At 40.6% G+C, this 17219-nt stretch overlaps 1 protein-coding gene across 2 annotated transcripts in view; it reads right to left on the bottom strand.

The window, feature by feature from the left end:
* abl1 (c-abl oncogene 1, non-receptor tyrosine kinase) overlaps positions 1–17219 on the bottom strand; it is a 194745-nt gene that overhangs the window by 26477 nt on the left and 151049 nt on the right. The gene's annotated exons all lie outside the window — the stretch shown is intronic.

The following is a 17219-nucleotide window of genomic DNA, read 5'->3' as shown; positions in this document are numbered from 1 at the left end:
AATAGTGGCCCTGGCAAGACAGAATGGTATCACCTGAGATCCATCAGGAAATCAGTATCCTTGCAGAAAACACTCTTTCCCTTCTCACTTTTGTTCACATGACAAGACTGACTGAGAATAATCAAATACATGTTGTTACATTGAAATATGCAAAACAGCCATAATGGCAATAAGGTCCCAAGCTTAATATTAAGTGTCACACCGCAAAACAGAAGCAGAATTACTTCTCTGAATTTATTGTCACTCATTTGTTCTCAGGTTCCTGGACAGTTTCAAGTAAACAATTATTCTCTATTCCTGGTTAACTTGCATATTAGTACTGGTATCACACTCAGCAATTGATGGTGTCACATTGCAACAATCCACTGTTATTTTCTCGATTTATCCAACAGACTAAAACATTTATTTCTAGGTTCATGTCACAACTTGCTTGGGGTGAGACATTACCCTTAATCTATAGTTGACTACAATAATCACTAGACTTCTGTATCATCATAATGTTCCAGCATTCCTGTGTTAGAAATTTAAACTTTACCAGTTTTATAGTGGGAGGTGAAGGACAAATATTATATGCTTCAATGTGCTATTTGAAGTGGAGAATTTTCTGTGCCCTTAATTGTTCAACAGTGCTTCAGTCCTGAGCAAAGGATACAGAATACTTTGTCTAATATGTTTGTATCCCTCAAGATTGTAATCCAAAGATTCTATTATATGTAACTATGCAGTCAAATGTTGGAATATCCCATGTCTGATGGAGAAAGGTCTTTGATGAAGCAACTGAAAATGGTTGGCTTGTTGCAGAACTCTTTCAGCAATGTTCTGGGACACTTGCAATTAAAAATAACTTTCCTTGCTGAGAGGTTCAACTTCAGCTATTAGAATGTCTTCCCTGATGTCCAATTTCTTAAATTTAAAAAAAGACACCTTAACGTCACACTCAGTAAAATGTTGCCTTGACATCAAGGTCAATCTTGCTCATTTCACTGTTGAAATTTAACTCTCATCCACAGTTACAGTCCATACGATCATATAACAATACAGCAAAGTACAGGACCTTTGCCCCCTCGATGTTGTGCCAACCCATATATTCCTTCCTAAAAAAAATTACTAAATCTTCCCTACCCCATAGTCCTTTATTTTTCTTTCATCCATGTGTCTAAGAGTCCCTTAAATGCCCCCAATGTTTCAGCCTTTACCACCATCCCCAGGCTCCCACAACTCTGTGGAAAAAAAAAACTTACTCCTGATGTCTCCCCTTAACTTTGCACTTATGTCCTTTGGTATTTGCTTATCCTGCCCTGGAAAACAAGTGCTGGCTGTCCACCCTATCTATGCCTCTTAATCTTGTAGACCTTTATCAAGTCTCCTCTCATCCTTCTACGCTCCAAAGAGAAAAGTTCCAGCTCTGCTAAACTTGCCTCAAAGGAGTTCCACTAATCCCGTGCCTCGACTTTCTGGATGAATTTCTCATGGGAGACCTTGTTAAATGCCTTGCTGAAATCCATGTGGACTCATCTACTGCTCTATCCTCATCAATTACTTTTGTTACCTCCTCAAAAATCTCAGACTTGTGAGGCACAACCTTCCATGCTGACTATCCTTGAGTAGACTACTTCTCCAAATGCTCATTGATTCTATCCTTAAGAATCCTCTCCATTAATTTGCGCATCACTGACATAAGACTCACCAGTCTAAGTTCCCAGGATTCTCCCTATTACCTTTTTTAAACAAGGGAACTACATTTGCCATTCTCCAATCCTCCGGCACCTCCCCTGCGGCCAAAGAGGATTCAAAGATCATAGCTACTGCCCCAGATATCTTTTCTCTCACTTCCCACAGAAGCCTGGGGTATATTGGTCCTTTTCTCTTATGAATACTGATGTAAAGTATTCATTTAGGACCTCCTCTGCCTCCAGGCACACGTTACCTCCCTTATCCTTCAGCAGCCCCACCTTCAATCTCTTCATCCTTTTGTTCTTCACATATACATAGAACACTTGGGATTTTCCTTAATTCTACATGCCAAGGTCTTCTCAAGGTCTCTTTGAGCTCTCTTAAGTCCTTTCTTAAGCTCCTTCCTGGCTACCATATACTTCTCGTGAGCCCCTCCTGTTTCCTGCTTCCTATATCTAATGTATGCTTCCTTCTTCCTCTTGGTTTGTCAGCCACAGTTCTCTTTTCCTACCATCTTTTCCTTATCCCAGAGGGACAAACCTATCTTGAACCCTGCACAGGTGGCCCCTAAACATCCTCCACATTACTTCTATGCTTTCACTCTTAAACATATTTTCAATTTATTCTCGCTAGTTCCTTCCTCACCGCTACATTATTAGCCCTATCCTAGTTAAGCTCTTTCCCAGTTTAACTGTTTTTGTCCTTTTCCAGAGCTATGTTGAAGCTCAGGGGATTATGATCACTCTCACCAAAATGCTCCCCTCCTGAGAGGTCCACCACCTGACCAGGTCCATTCCCCAGAACTAGATCTAGTATGGCCTCTCCTCTCATTGGCCGGTCCACATACTGTGTCAGCAATCCTTCTTGTACACACCTGACAAATTCACCCCCATCTATTCTTCTTACAGTCAGAGGTGCCAGTCAATATTAGGGAAGTCGAAATCACCCATAACTACAACCCTGTATTCCCCACGCCATTCTAAAATATGCCTGCTTATTTGCTCCTTGGTATCTTGAAGGCTATTTGGGGGCCTATAGACTACTCCCAGCACATTGCTACCTCCCTTCCTACTTCTGACTTACACCTACACCAACTCAGTGGACACTCCCTCTACAGAGTCCTCCCTTTCTATAGCCATGATACTATCCTTGACCAGTGATGATACTCCTCACCCCCTTTTCTACCTCCCATTCTATTCTTTTTAAAACACCTAAACTCCGGTACATGCATCAGCCAATCTTGCCCTTACTTCAGCCAAGTCTCTGTAACGGCCACAACATCATAGTTCCAAGTACTGATCCATGATCCAAGTTCATCCCCTTTATTCCTAATACTCCAGACCCTTTAATTGGCTACCTTTGTTTTGTCCCTTGCCTGTCCTTCCTCTCCAACTCAGAGAACATAGCATCTACCATAATCTCTGTACTCTGATTACCACCCACCTGTCAAACTAGTTTAAACCCTCTCCAACAACTCTAGCAACCTGCCCATCTGGATATTGGTCCCCCCTCCAGTTCAGATACAGCCCATTTTTTTTGTTCAGGTCAGACCTTCCACAGAAGAGATCCCAATGATCCAGAAATCTGAACCTCTGCCCCTTGCACAAGCTCTTCAGCCACACATTCATCTGCCATAACTTTCTGTTCCAACCCTCTCTGTCATGTGGCACAGGCAGGCATCCTGAGATTACCACCCTTGAGGTCCTGCTTTTTAACTTCTTTCTTAACTCCCTATATTCAGGATCTAATCCCTACACCTATGTTATTGGTCCCAACGTGGACCACAACATCTGGCTGCTTGCCCTCCCCATTCAGAATGGTATGAACTCGATCAGAGACATCCCTGACCCTGGGAGGCAACATATCATCTGGAAGTCTTGATCTCATTTATAGAACCTCCTATCTGTTCTCCTAACCAACGAGTCCCCAATTACCATAGCTCTCCACCCCCCCTTCCCCTCTCCATGCCGGAGACTTGACCACCTCAACTTGTCCCTGGTAGATCATTCTCCCCCCTCCAACAGTATCTAAAACATGAGACCAAGAACTGAGTAGTTCTGGCAAAAGTCAAAATGTGTATTAGTGAGCAGGTGATTCACAATAAGAATGGTTATGTGGAATTTGCAGGACTAGATTTGTCCTCCTTTGGTTGGCAGGCAACTTTCTGCATTTGGAAGTGTATGCCAGATTGAGCTTTGCTGGAGGCGCAACTGGTTCTGGGGCACTAGCATCCAGTATTACAATCAGGATGTTGTCTGGTCACCTTTGTTGCATCATACATTTTAGTCTTCTTGTGCAAAACTGGGTAGCTTTTGCAACGGTTGTGGGCCTTGGAAAGTAGGTAAGATGGATCATCCAAACAGCACTCTGGATGAAAGTAACATAATGCTTCAACCTTGTATGACTCCATTTTAAATTGGAGTGAAAGGTAGATATACAACTGTTCTTTACCCCTCAATATCACTTTCATACTTTCTCCTTATTGCAGCTTGGATCTATGAAGGCCTTTGAGAGATTTTGTTTTATTAAACGTGCTAGTTAAATGTAAGTTGTATTAGTTCAGGAAGAGAGAAACCATCATCTTAACCAATGCGACAGCTTTCTCCTTCATTAACAATGCTCTCCAAGATGGCAGATATTCAAAACTACCCTGGGCAAGGAAGTTCTCATTACATCAATTCTCTTGTAAATTTATAACCTAATTTCTGATGCAGCACTTAAATTCATCTCAAGATGCTGCCACAGCCACCATTCTAAAAACTCAAAGCATGGATAAAAAGATTAAAACTTTGAATACACTTTTTTTATTGGCTCATGTACACATTATACAAAAATATTTCATCTGTTGTATTAAGCTACAGCAATGCAGGATTATGAGAAATAAATAATAGAATGTATAGTTAAATCAGTGTACTGGATTAAATTTTGTGTAAAAATTGATTCCATTACATAAAAAGAGTGCTAACCTAAAAGAGAGTTGGTAAAGACCTATGCTCCAGGACTAGTTGAGTGCCAAGGTGTTCCAGTCCAATTACAACACTGCCCTCTACCCAACAATCTGGAGAAGAGCCCAGATGTCTTTACCTAGAGAAAGCAGAATAAATCCAATCCAGTAAATTATTGCTCAATTTACTTGCTCTCAATCAAAGCGATGGAAAAGCAGTTGATAGTAATCATCAATGACCTGCTCACCAATGCCCATAAGGACTTTGTCAAGACTACCCAACTCTAGCCCTCATCATAGCGACTGTCCAACCATAAACCAAAGAAATGTAACTGGGTGCCCTTGACATCAAACAGTATTAGAAAATCACATGCACATTCCACTCCAAGCAGTTTATCATTCTGCCTTGGGAATACATCATAGATCTCTGCAGCACAGTACAAGCCCTTCAGCTCTCAATGTTGTGCCAACCTATATATTCCTACCAAAAATAAACTTAACCCTTTCTATCTTGTAATCCTCTATTTTTTTTCATCCCTATGCCTGTCTCTTAAATGTCTCTAATGTTTCATCCTCCACAACCACCACTGGCAAGGCATTCCTGTTACACATAATTCTCTGTATAAAATAAAACTTACCCCTGATATATATCCTAAATTTTCTCCATTCACTTTGTTGCTACTCCCATGCTTGGAAAAAAGGCACCAGCTGTCCACCTTATCAATGTCTCTCAGAATCTTGTAGACTTCCATCAAGTCACCTTTCATCCTTCCTCACTCCAAAGAGAAAAGTCTGAGCTCCTTCAACCTTGCCTCACAAGACTTATTTTCCAATCCAGGCAACAACCTGGTAAATTGCCTCCCAAGCCAGACTGAAGACTGTCAGTGGACATGAGGGAGGAAAAGAGGGCAACATGCATAGAGAAAAAGATAGGTCTGTGAAGAGCACTTGGAGAATGAGAGGGACGCATGGAACAGAAAGAGGGAGGAAATTTTGGAGAAGCTGGACATTTTGGAGAACTCCCACAGGAGGAAAAATATCTAGACTGTGGGGGTAAAAGAGGGGGTGGAGGGGACTGACCCTGTTAAATTCTTTAAAGACTGGATCCTAGGCATTCTGGGTAGGAATAGGGTGAGGAGAGAACAGCAGGTAGTGTCCACCGGTCCTTTGCCCTAAGCTGGGTCCAGGGCAACAGCCCCAGTCGATTTTAATGAAGTTAGGATAGGGGAAGGTTCTCCAGGCGGTGGCTGAAGGGGTGAGGGAGAGTAGGGGGGGAATCCACTTGAGGTAAGGCCAGAAAGGTTCATTTCTCCCCCTGACATCAGCATGGCATTGTTGAAGAGAAAGAAGGAATACAACGCAACTAAAAAGTCCTGCGGGTTATTGCACCTGGTGACTTGAAGGTGCTATTGCCAAGTGGGGGGGTGATTATGTTTTGTTCAAGGCGATAGAAGTTTATTGATGTTTATACGTTGAGAGCTTGGAAATGGTGGAAACTAGATGGGTGCTGCGGGCATGCCTCGGTCTGGTGGAAGAATTGGCGCCAATTCTATGGTTAGGGGAGTTTCGAGGGAAGGAAAGAGGAAGAAAAGATTAATTGGGGGTTTATACTGCTTTGTTTTGATTTGTTGAATATGATTAAAAAAAAAATTTATATAGGTTTTTGTTTGAGCGTGAAAGGTCAATGGAGGACAGAAGGGGTGGAAGACATGGATCAAAGGAAGAGGGATGGGGGGGTGGGTAAGGATATATGGACAACTCCGAGGTAATTAACAAGAAAATTAAATTCTTAAATTTTAATGTCCATGGGATTAATGGGTCAGAAATGAGAGAGTTTCGGCACACCTTAAAAAATTGCAAGCGGACATAGTATTTTTACAAGAGACTCGCCTTATACAGCTAGAACACAAAGTTAAAGAGGGGGTGGGTGGGTCAAGTAGCATCGTTCTTCTGGAAGTAGAGTCAGGGGAGTGGCCATACTGATGGTAAGAATGTTCCATTGAGGGTCCAGGAGGTGGTTGCTGACCCGGCAGGGAGATGTGATGTGATGATGCATTGTCAAAAATATTCGGAATCCTGGACTCTGATGAATGTATACCCCCCAAATTATGATGATGAAAAATTTATACAGGATATTTTTTTGAAAGTATCTGAAAGGGAGGGGGGGAAAGAGCAGGAGAGGGTTTTGATTGGAGGGGATTTTAATTTTTGTCTGGATCCAGACATGGATAAATCAGCAAAGGGGGTTACAAGGGCCAGGCCTTTATGAAGGAACTGATTCTTAGAGAGGTATGGAGGAAGCTGAATCCAAGACAACACTATTCCTACACTAGAATTGATCTATTTTTGGCATCAGCCCAGTTGGAGGGTAGGATAATGGAAGCCGAATACAAAGTGCGGCTGCTGTCGGACCATTCATCCTTGGAGGTATCTATTTTAATGCCAGACAAGCAGGCCTCAGTTTACAAATGCCATCTGAATTCGTCATTGTTGGGAAAACTAGAATTTTGTAGGTAGTCAGATTGTCAGATAGATTTGTTCTGTGAGATGAACTGCTCCTCTATTGAGGATAACTTCCTGATACAGGATACATTGAAGGCTTATTTAAGGGGCTAGATAATTGGATACACCAAGAGCATAAAAAAAGAGCATATGAAACAATTTGGAAATGGAAATAGCCCAAATGAAGAAGGAATATCAAAAGGAATATCAAAGGTTGGGCACGGAAGAGAAGTACAGAAACTTGGTGAATAAGAAGCTCAAGTACAATACGCTGCAAATGTATAGGGAAAATTTGATTTTAAGATCTAGGCATCAGTACTATGAGCTGGGGAGAGGGCCCATAGAGTCTTGTCCAGGCAGGTGAGGGAAAAGGAGGCTTCAAGAGTAATCAATGCAATCTAGACAGGGGAAAGGCAAGATCTCATGTAAGCCAAAAAAAAAATACACATTTAGAGGATTTTGTAAAGAATTGTATAAATCGTAGTCAGGGGAAGACCCCACTAAAATAGATGATTTCTTGCGTCTGTTGAACTTGCCAAATTTGAAACAGAAAGAATGAGAGGGGCTGACTGCCCCTTTTACTAAAGATGAAATAGCATGGACTATCAGCTCTTTTCAGGTTGACAAGTCCCTGATTTCCTTTCGAATTTTACAAGGAGTTCAAGGGTACTTGTTGTCCCTTCTTATGAAGGTGGTGGATTAGATGGAGGAGACTCATACCCTCCCGGAGTCTTTCTCAATAGCAATTATCATGGTGATACCTAAAAAAGGCAGGGATCCTTTGAAACCTGCCTCTTATAGGCTCATCTTATTATTAAACACAGACTATAAAATTATTGCAAAAGCACTGGCCAATAGGTTGGCAGAATATTCACCAACAAGTGGGTTTTTAAAAAATAGGCCATCACCAAACAACATAGCTAGATTGCTGTCTGGTACACCCGGCACAATCGGGGGTGGACCTGAGAGTGGCTGTAGCTTTGGGAAGGCCTTTAACAGACTGGAGTGGGACTTTATGTTCAAGGAACTGGAGAAATTTGGACTGGGGAAAACATTTATTAATTGGGTTAAGACACATTATCATAAACCCCAAGCTAAAATTATTATAAATGGACAGATGTCTCCAGCATTTCCAATGAGTAGGTCAAGTAGGCAAAGATGCCCACTGTCCTCAGCACTGTTCATATTAGCCACTGAGCCGCTGGCAGAAGCCATTTGGTGGGATGCAGACATATAGGCATTCAAGGTGGGCCAGGTAGAACACAAAATCAATCTTTTTGCTGACAACGTGGTTAGTATATTTGACGCCCCCCCCCCCCCCCCCCCCCCACCCCGGGGCATTGGCCAGACTGAGGACCATACTGGAAGATTATCGAAAGGTTTTGGGGTATAAGATAAAATTTGGACAAAAGTGAGATAATGCCTTTGACGAAGGTATTATCAACAAGGAAGCCAGTTCAAATGGCCACAAGAAGGCATTAAATACTGGGGATTAAAGTAGATAAAGATTTACATGACTTATACAAACTTAATTATATCCCTTTGCTCCATAAGTTAGTGGAGGATCTGGTAAGATGGAGGACTTTGCCCATAACATTGATGGGCAGAGTCAACTGCGTCAGAATGAAGGTGAAGCCAAGGCTCCAATAATCTTTTCCAACTGTTGCCAATTTCATTGCATCAGTGTTTATTTGTAAAAGCACTCAATAAGTGTATCAAAAAGTTTCTATGGAATGGGAAAGTAGCTAGAATCTCCATGGAAAAGTTGACATGGGACAACAACTTGGGAGGTTTAAAATTAAATGATTTAAAAAAGTATTACTGGGCATCCTAGGCGAGGTTCATTGCGTGCAAATTGGACAAGGTAGGCAAAGAGATAACCGAAGAATTTATATACAAGTGCAATATCAAAATTAATCTCAAAGAAAATGGATAGCCCCATCCTAAAGCATGTACTCCAGACATGGAAAAGAATAAACCAACATATTGGACTGAAGGTGGGAATATCCCCCAAAATGCCCTTGACCCAGAATAAGTTAATACCCTTGGCTCTGGGAAATAAAATCCTGGACACTGGTGCCAGAAAGGGAGTAGGTGTATTGAGGATTGTTACAAAAGGGGGCAGATAATGTCATTTGAGGAGGTGAGAAACAAATACAAATGGTCTAACAGAACATTCTTCTGCTATTTGCAAATAAGATCTTTCTTATGGGAAAAATTGAGATCATGCATGACCATGCCTGACTGTAGTGACATGGAAATTCTAATTTGATGGGGGAATGTGTGTAAATTTATCTCCAAGATGTATTACATATTCCAAAGTGAGAGCCCGAAGCAGGGCTTGCACAGGTTGAGGGAGAGATAGGAGTTGGACTTGAGAACAATCAATGAATGAAGAGTGATGGTCTCACTTGCTGAACCTCCAGTACTTTTCCATTCTTTAATTCATGAGTTTTGTATTAAATCTGGTCTTTCAAGTGCCTATAAAAGCATGTTAATTCAAAACTCCACTGCCATACTGACATGCTTGTCCATGGCCTCATGTACTTCTACATTGGGGCTGTTTATAAATTGGAGGAACATCTTATATTCCATCTTGGCAGTCTCCAACCAGATGGCATCAATATATAGACTTTTCCAATTTCCATTAAATCCTTCCCAATCCCTTGGTTTTCCTGATCTCTCTTACTCCTTCTTCTTTCTCCTATCAGAGAGCAATCCTTCTCCACACTCTGATCCCTCCCCCATCACCTCTCAGCTCCTTTCTCTTCTTCCCCCTTACCTGTATCCACTGATGCTTGCCTGTGGTCTTCCCCCTTGTCCCATCCTCATTTTATTCAGGCGTCTGCCTAATTTTTGGTGCACCTGAAGAGGTTCCAATCCAAAATATCAACAGCTTTTTGCTTTCCATGGATGTTGCATGACCCGCTGAGTTTTTCTTGCACTTTTGTATACTGCACGAGACCCCAGCATCTGTAGATTTCTTGTTTACAGCCAAAAAAGTAGTTCACAAGATCTCAAGATAAAGGTATAGAAATAGGCCATTCTGCCCATCAAGTCTGCTAAACAGTTCTCACATCTTGTTCCAAATTCCGGCCTTTCCCCATTTCCCCTGACTTATTAGATATCTATCAATCTCCCCCTTAAACTCCCCTAATGATCGGGTCTCCACAGCTGTGTGTAGCAATGAATTCCACAAATCCATGATCCTCTGGCTAAAGAAATTTCTCCTCATATCTGTTTTAAATTGTTCCTTATAATTCAAAGACTGTGCCCTCCAAATTTTCCTGGAGTTCCTTTTGTCTTGCAGCATGGTGAAGTTTTCAATCCAAGGACTTCTTGCCTTTATAGTTATTTATTTCCTATACCAAATCATTACAGGTTGGTAGGTTAATTGGTCACATTGGTATATTTGGGTAGCATGGGCTTGTGGAAAGGCCCTGTTACCATGCTGCATCTCTTAATATATTTAAAAAAACATCTCTTGTTGTTTGAGGAACACAACGTTGGCCACAAGGAGCTGTTGGGTTTTCTGTGCCACGATTTCTGCTACTGTAATTGGATTATGGTCAGATAGATGGAAGTAACCAAGTGGGTAAGGCAGTGATGTGCTAAACAGTTACTGTTACCAGTCATGGCATAGGCATCCTTGTGGTTTTTGGATGAGATGGCATAATCCAAAAGCAATCCAAAGGGTATTGCTTCGAGTTTGTGTTTTTCTCTCTGCTTAGATAAAATTATATTATAAGTGTTATTTCTTGAGGGCAGATATGCTGGTATTAGCTTTCCTAGCTCGTTTCTTGTCAATCATGCTTTGAAGGAATTCTCAACCATTTCTGACCCTGAAATCATTTAAAAAGATTATTTAGTTTCCCAATGTGATCCAGGGTTGAGTGTTCTCAAGGTCAGAGCAGTTTCTAAGACCGGAGCTTATTTGCTAAAAACAACAAGATGCCGGTTCCTTGTTTGAGTAAGGCAGAGAGTCAGGACATGCTCATCTGTTCCACAGGAGCTGCTCAGGTACTGAACTCATCCTTGACAACAAAGCTCATAATGTGATGATAATATCCCCTCAGTCCTCCAAACCTCTCACATCAAACTCTCAGGGGGAAAACATCCTGCCAGTGCTACTTGTTGTTGCTTTGACCAAATGCGACAAGGTCATGTTATGCTCTAGTGGAACACTAGATGGAGATGATGATACATGTCATGTGGCACAAATGAGCATTACCTGACAGTACTGTGTTCAAAATCAACTATTTTTCTCAGTTTGCTCTTAAAGATTCTCCTTCCTTATATTTCTGGGGCTCCATCAATGTAGTGGTCAATATCCCAAATGGTGAGCTTCAAGGCTATCATGGACACTCAAATCGACAGTTGAGAGAGGGGACATGGCTATGCAGAGGATCTGAGCAGACATGTTCTGAAAGAGTTCTCAGGGAAAGTATTAAAAAGTATGTTTGAAAATTCAAAAATCAGAGTTTCATTGTCAAAAATGGATAAAACTAGCACTAAATGACCATGGCAACCGAAAACAGCAGCTCAGCCAGGAACATCAAGTGAAAGCCTGAGAAGAAGCCTCCGGCAGAGCTGGTGGGGGTGGAAGCCAGCCCAAGCTATAGCCAATTTCTTGAACAAGATGGAAACTGTGTGCACTTGTTTTACTAATGCTGAATCAGCAATGAGACATATCGGAAATTAAAGAAATTGTGGAAGACTTAGCGGAACAAATAATGCAAGTAGAGGCTGAACTGGACAAAAAATTCAGGCTAAAGACACGAAGAAAAAGCAAAAACATGGGACACAAAGAGAAAAGGAATGATGGACAAGATCGACTGTGTGGAAAATTTCAGGAGACATTATGTCACCAGGAGCAGGATGTAATGTTGGGAGCAGCATACAAATATTCAAAAAAAAGTGGCCCATTAATGGTAGACAATGAAAAAGAAATGTTTACCCAGGACTTTAGCCCTGCATTGGTCAAACGAAGAAAAGAATTTGATGAGGTAAAGAGACAAATGAGATCCAAAAACTTTAAATACTCAATGACTTACCCAGCGATGCTGAGGGTCGATATCTCAGTAGGTAATTGAAGAATTTTCAAGAATAAGGAAGAAGTGAAAGAATTTTTATGAAAGCTGTGAAAAGATTAAAGTTGCCAGATAAGAAGATTGAAAAGACTGTTTTAACATGGGACTAACTGAAAAATTTCAATCTTGCAGTATTGAACCATGTGGCGAACCACATCACTCCGTTATCAAACCAGCATCCATAACTGCAGAGCCCTGCAGGATCGGGGTTCCTGATGGCCAGGGGCACAAATAACTCTGGGAGGCGCGTGACTTCAGAGGTTGGGTGATTGTGATAATGCGCCAACTGTAATTATTTTAATTCCTGCAAAGATTCCATTAAATAGTTCTGTTGGTTCAGCTCACATACAACTTCTGTTGTGCTTTATTCATTGCATCACTTACTACATTGGTGACCCTGAAGTCCAAATGACATTTTGGATCTCACTATGGATGTGCAGAATGCCGTTGTACTCAAAATGCCAGTATTTTGGACATCGTAGCCACAGGTCTGGTTCGAGCAGGCCGGAGCCCAGTTCCATCTACACCAGATTACCAATGATACAACAAAGTACAACTACATCATTGCATCGCTGGACCCCTAAGACACCCAGGGGGCTTATTGTCGATTTCTTATGCCAGATTCCAGCCAACAACAGGTATGAAACAATTAAAGTCCTGCTTATATGTATTTTTGGCTTTTCCCAACGCAACGGGGCAGCACAACTTCTCCACATGGATGGCTAGGGCGACCACACTCCTTCCGAACTAATGAATGAGATGCTGGCACTCATGGATGGACACAAGCCCTGTCTGCTTTTCGAGTAACTTTTTCCCTCGAGCAAATGCTAGAAGACATCCATTTACTACTTGTTGATGAAGATTTTTAATGACCCCTTTTGCTTAACAGCCTGTGTCGATGAGTTGGAGCATACTAAGCAGCACGATAGACTTTTGGTTGGGTGCAGAGTGGTGCCTCAGCAAGGGGATGAACCCTGCAGTGTGGCGTTAGACTCGACTGATTGCAGCGCAGACAGAGCCGTGGTGCTATTACCATCAGAGATGGGGAGCTGCGTCCCGTTGCTGCCGTCACCCCGCACGCATCTGGAAAACCTCGAGGCCAGCCGTTGGTAGTGGTTGTGACGGTCAGTCACAAGAACAACCTCCTTTTCTTCTGATATCATCACTTAGGCTATCAGTTCTTGGTCAACACTAAAGTGGAGGTTAGCGAGTTTCCCTCCTCAGGCCCAGACACACATTCAGGAAAGAAGGGGCCTCCTCTCATGGCTGCTAACAGCAGCATCTGGATGTACGGTCATGGTCAATTCCCCTCAATTTTGGCTAATCGCAGTTCAGGTGGTCCTTCACCATTGCTTATGTATAACAGCTATTTCTGGGAGCTGATTTTTTGCGAGCACACTCCCTTCTAGTAGATCTCAAAGGTTGTCACCTAGTTAATTCAAAGAATTTCAAGTCCCTTGCCTTGCACTCCACGGAGTTGCCTGCACCTCGCCGCAATGACAATCTTGGACAATGAATAAGTCAGAATCCTCGCGGAATTCTCCAGCATTATTACTCCATAGTTCTCGAAGACCCAACTGACACATCGATTCAGCACCACATTCCAACTCATGGACATCCCCTGCATGCTCGAGCGCACAGATGGATGTGCAGAATGCCGTTGCACTCAAAATGCCAGTTCTTTGTGCCCCTGGCCATCAGGAACCCCGATCCTGCAGGGCTCTGCAATTATGGATGCTGGTTTGATGACAGAGTGGTGTGGTTCGCCACATGGTTCAATATTGCAATTGGCTAAAGATGAATTCCGACACATTAAGGAAATGGGAATTGTTTACTGCTCCGACAGCCCTTGGGCATCACTGCTGCATATAGTACTCAAGGCTCCTGGAGAGTGGAGAGTTACATCACTGCGGCAGATTGCTACCTGGTTCCCAATATACAGAATTTATCTACAATCCTTCACGGCACTAAGATTTTCTCCAAAATCAACCTGGTGCATGCGTACCATCAGATCCTAGTTCACCCTGACAACATTCCAAAGATTGCCTTGATTACTTCATTTGAGCTATTTGAATTCCTTCATATGCCTTTTGGTTTTAAAAAAAAATGCAGGCCAGACATTTCAACGCCTAATGGACACAGTTTCTAGGGCCTAGAGTTTGTATTCGTTTATTTGGACGACATCCTTATCACCAGCCATTCGTGGCAGCAGCATTGGGCCCACCTCCCTCAACTATGTCAGCAACTAGATGACCACGGGTTAGCGATCAACCTGGCCAAATGCCAGTTTGGCCTCACATCAATAAATTTCCTCGGCACCATATCAGTCAGCACAGAGCGTTTCCACTACCAATGAACATAGGCAATAGAATACTGAATTTGTGGTATGACAAGGGAATATGATATATGAAAGACGGTTACACAGAAGGAACTCTTATGTCCTTATAACAACTGAAACAAATAATGAGTGGCCAATGGGACCTTCTATTATTTTCTCCAGTTAAGATTGTTCCTAAGAGAAAGATGGAGACCAATACTAACCCCACCTGAAACTAGTGAAATGGAATGAACGACACAGATGGGAAATACACCCAAATTTATAACAAAAATGTATTATGCTCTCCAAAGTGAAAGAGCAAAACCAGGTTTACTGAGGTTAAAGGAAAGATGGGAGTCAGACTTCGATGTAGTTATCTCAGAAAGAAGCTGGCCAGATTGATGTATGACATTATAAATGCAAGATATGGGCTAGTTCAGCATAATTTTCTGCACCAATTATATCTAACTCCACAGATATTACATAGATCAAAAGCAGACATTTGAGAGATGTATTTCAAATTTGGGACTGAAATAGGAACTTTTCTACATGCTACATGGTCATGCATAAAGGTGAGGCCATTTTGGCAAGATATTACATAAAAATTAATGAGGATAACAGGAGTGGCCTTCACAGGTGACCCGGAGCTATATCTACAAGGTATTTTTATTGAAATAAGCAACAAATTGACTAAATATCAAATCTCATTTATCGAAACAGCACTGGCGCTAGTAAAGAAAAGGCAATTACTTGGAAGTCTGACTCCCCATAACTCGTAGCATGACCGACTGCGGAACTGAACAGCCATATACCTATGGAAAAAAATAATCACATACAATTTAAAGAAAAAGTATGACACTTTTGTGAAGATCTGGCAGCCATAGGTGGATCCATATGGGGGCCTAAATACAATAACAGAAAGGAATATAAATGCTGATATTATACATAGCTAAAAGTGATTTCCCCACCTGTATTCTACATGTTTAAAAGGTATTTAAGCTCTGACGGTATGCGGATCTGCATGTATAGAAGGGTGGAAGGGGGGGTGGGGGGGGGGAAAGGAATGTTTTGTTTTTGTTTGTAATGAAAGTTTAATATAGTGTGTTATTGAAGATTTTATTATGTACATTTATGAAAAAAAAAATCAAAAATAAAATGATCAAAAAGCAAAGAAAAAGGCCGGAGAGAGAGAGAGTACCATCACACTTGCCAAATCCAGACCTGGAGATTTTTTTGCTATAAACACAAGCAAAAATGATGAAAAGCATCCATTGTACTGGATGGAGGTCTGCAGTTAATTTCTTTACTGGTCTACTGTGGCTTTTGGTTCCCCAATGCTCTTGAGCAATAAAGATTCTTTGAAAAGTTAAAAAAAATTCCATCAATTAGCTTTTGGAGGTCAAAGAGATCAGATTGAAAAAGGATAATATAGAAGTTGTAAGCCTCCTAATTCAAATTTCCAAGTTAAATTCTCCAATGATACCTTATTCATTTTCCCCTTCCATAAAAATTTCCTTACAATTGAGTTGAGATCTTTAAAAAAAAACATTCATTTTAATACAATTCACTTTGCCTATTAAAGTACTAGGTAAGTCATTCCATCTATTTAAATCATCTTTAATTTTATTAAATAAAATGGAACATAAGAATTTAGATAATTTGTATAAGTTAAATTTATCAACTTTAATACCTAAATATTTAATTGGATTATATGTCTACTTAAATTAAGCTACATGTTTACAATGATCATAATCTCCTTCTACTAATGGCATAACTACTTTTATCCCAATTAATTTTATAACCAGATATTTCCCCATAATCTTGTAACTTTTTATATTATGAAATTAAAGAATTTTCAGGATCTGTCATGTAAATCAATACATCATCTGCAAACAAACTAATTTTATACTCATTATTCACTTTAATTCCTTTAATACTAACAGCTTGCCTTATTGATTGTGCCAATGGTTCAATTGCTAAAACAAATAATACAGGAGATAAGGGGCAACCTTGTCTAGCCGATCTTGTTAATGAAAAAAAGGTTGTCCGTTAGTAACTACTTTAGCCAAAGGATTTCTACATAAAGCTTTAATCCAATTCATAAATATTGGCCCAAAATGAAATTTTTGTAAAACCTTAAATAAATAATTCTATTCTAATTTATCAAAAGCCTTTTCTGCATCTAACGATAAAACTAATGCTAGATCTGATTATCACTGAGAACAATGAAGTAAACTAATTAATTTAGCTATATTATCAGCAGAATATATTTTCATGATAAATCCAGATTGATCTAAATGAACCAACTTAGGTAAATATTAATTTACTCTATTAGCCAAAACTTTAGCAACAATTTTATAATCAACATTTAATAACGATATATGCCTATAATACTCAGGTTTTAATAGATATTTATCTTTCTTAGGTATTACTGTTTTTACAGCATTTGAAAAAGATTCTGGTTATGAGCAAGTTACTGTTACTTGTTTTAATACATCCATTAATAAAGGCATCAACAAATCTTTAATTTTTTAAAATAAAATTTAGACAAAAACCCATCTTTACCAGATTTCCCATTTTACATAGAATTTAAAGCCTTAATAACTTCATCGTAAATGGAGAATCTAAATCTTTCTGAGCTTGGCAATTGAAAGATGGAAGGCTGCACCATTGAAATTTATTAATGTAATGT

The sequence above is a fragment of the Narcine bancroftii genome, chromosome 1 (genome assembly GCF_036971445.1).
Source record: "Narcine bancroftii isolate sNarBan1 chromosome 1, sNarBan1.hap1, whole genome shotgun sequence".
In the NCBI taxonomy this organism is placed as follows: domain Eukaryota; kingdom Metazoa; phylum Chordata; class Chondrichthyes; order Torpediniformes; family Narcinidae; genus Narcine; species Narcine bancroftii.
Note: the sequence above shows the minus strand (reverse complement) of the source record. Positions and strands in the feature narration are given on the sequence as shown.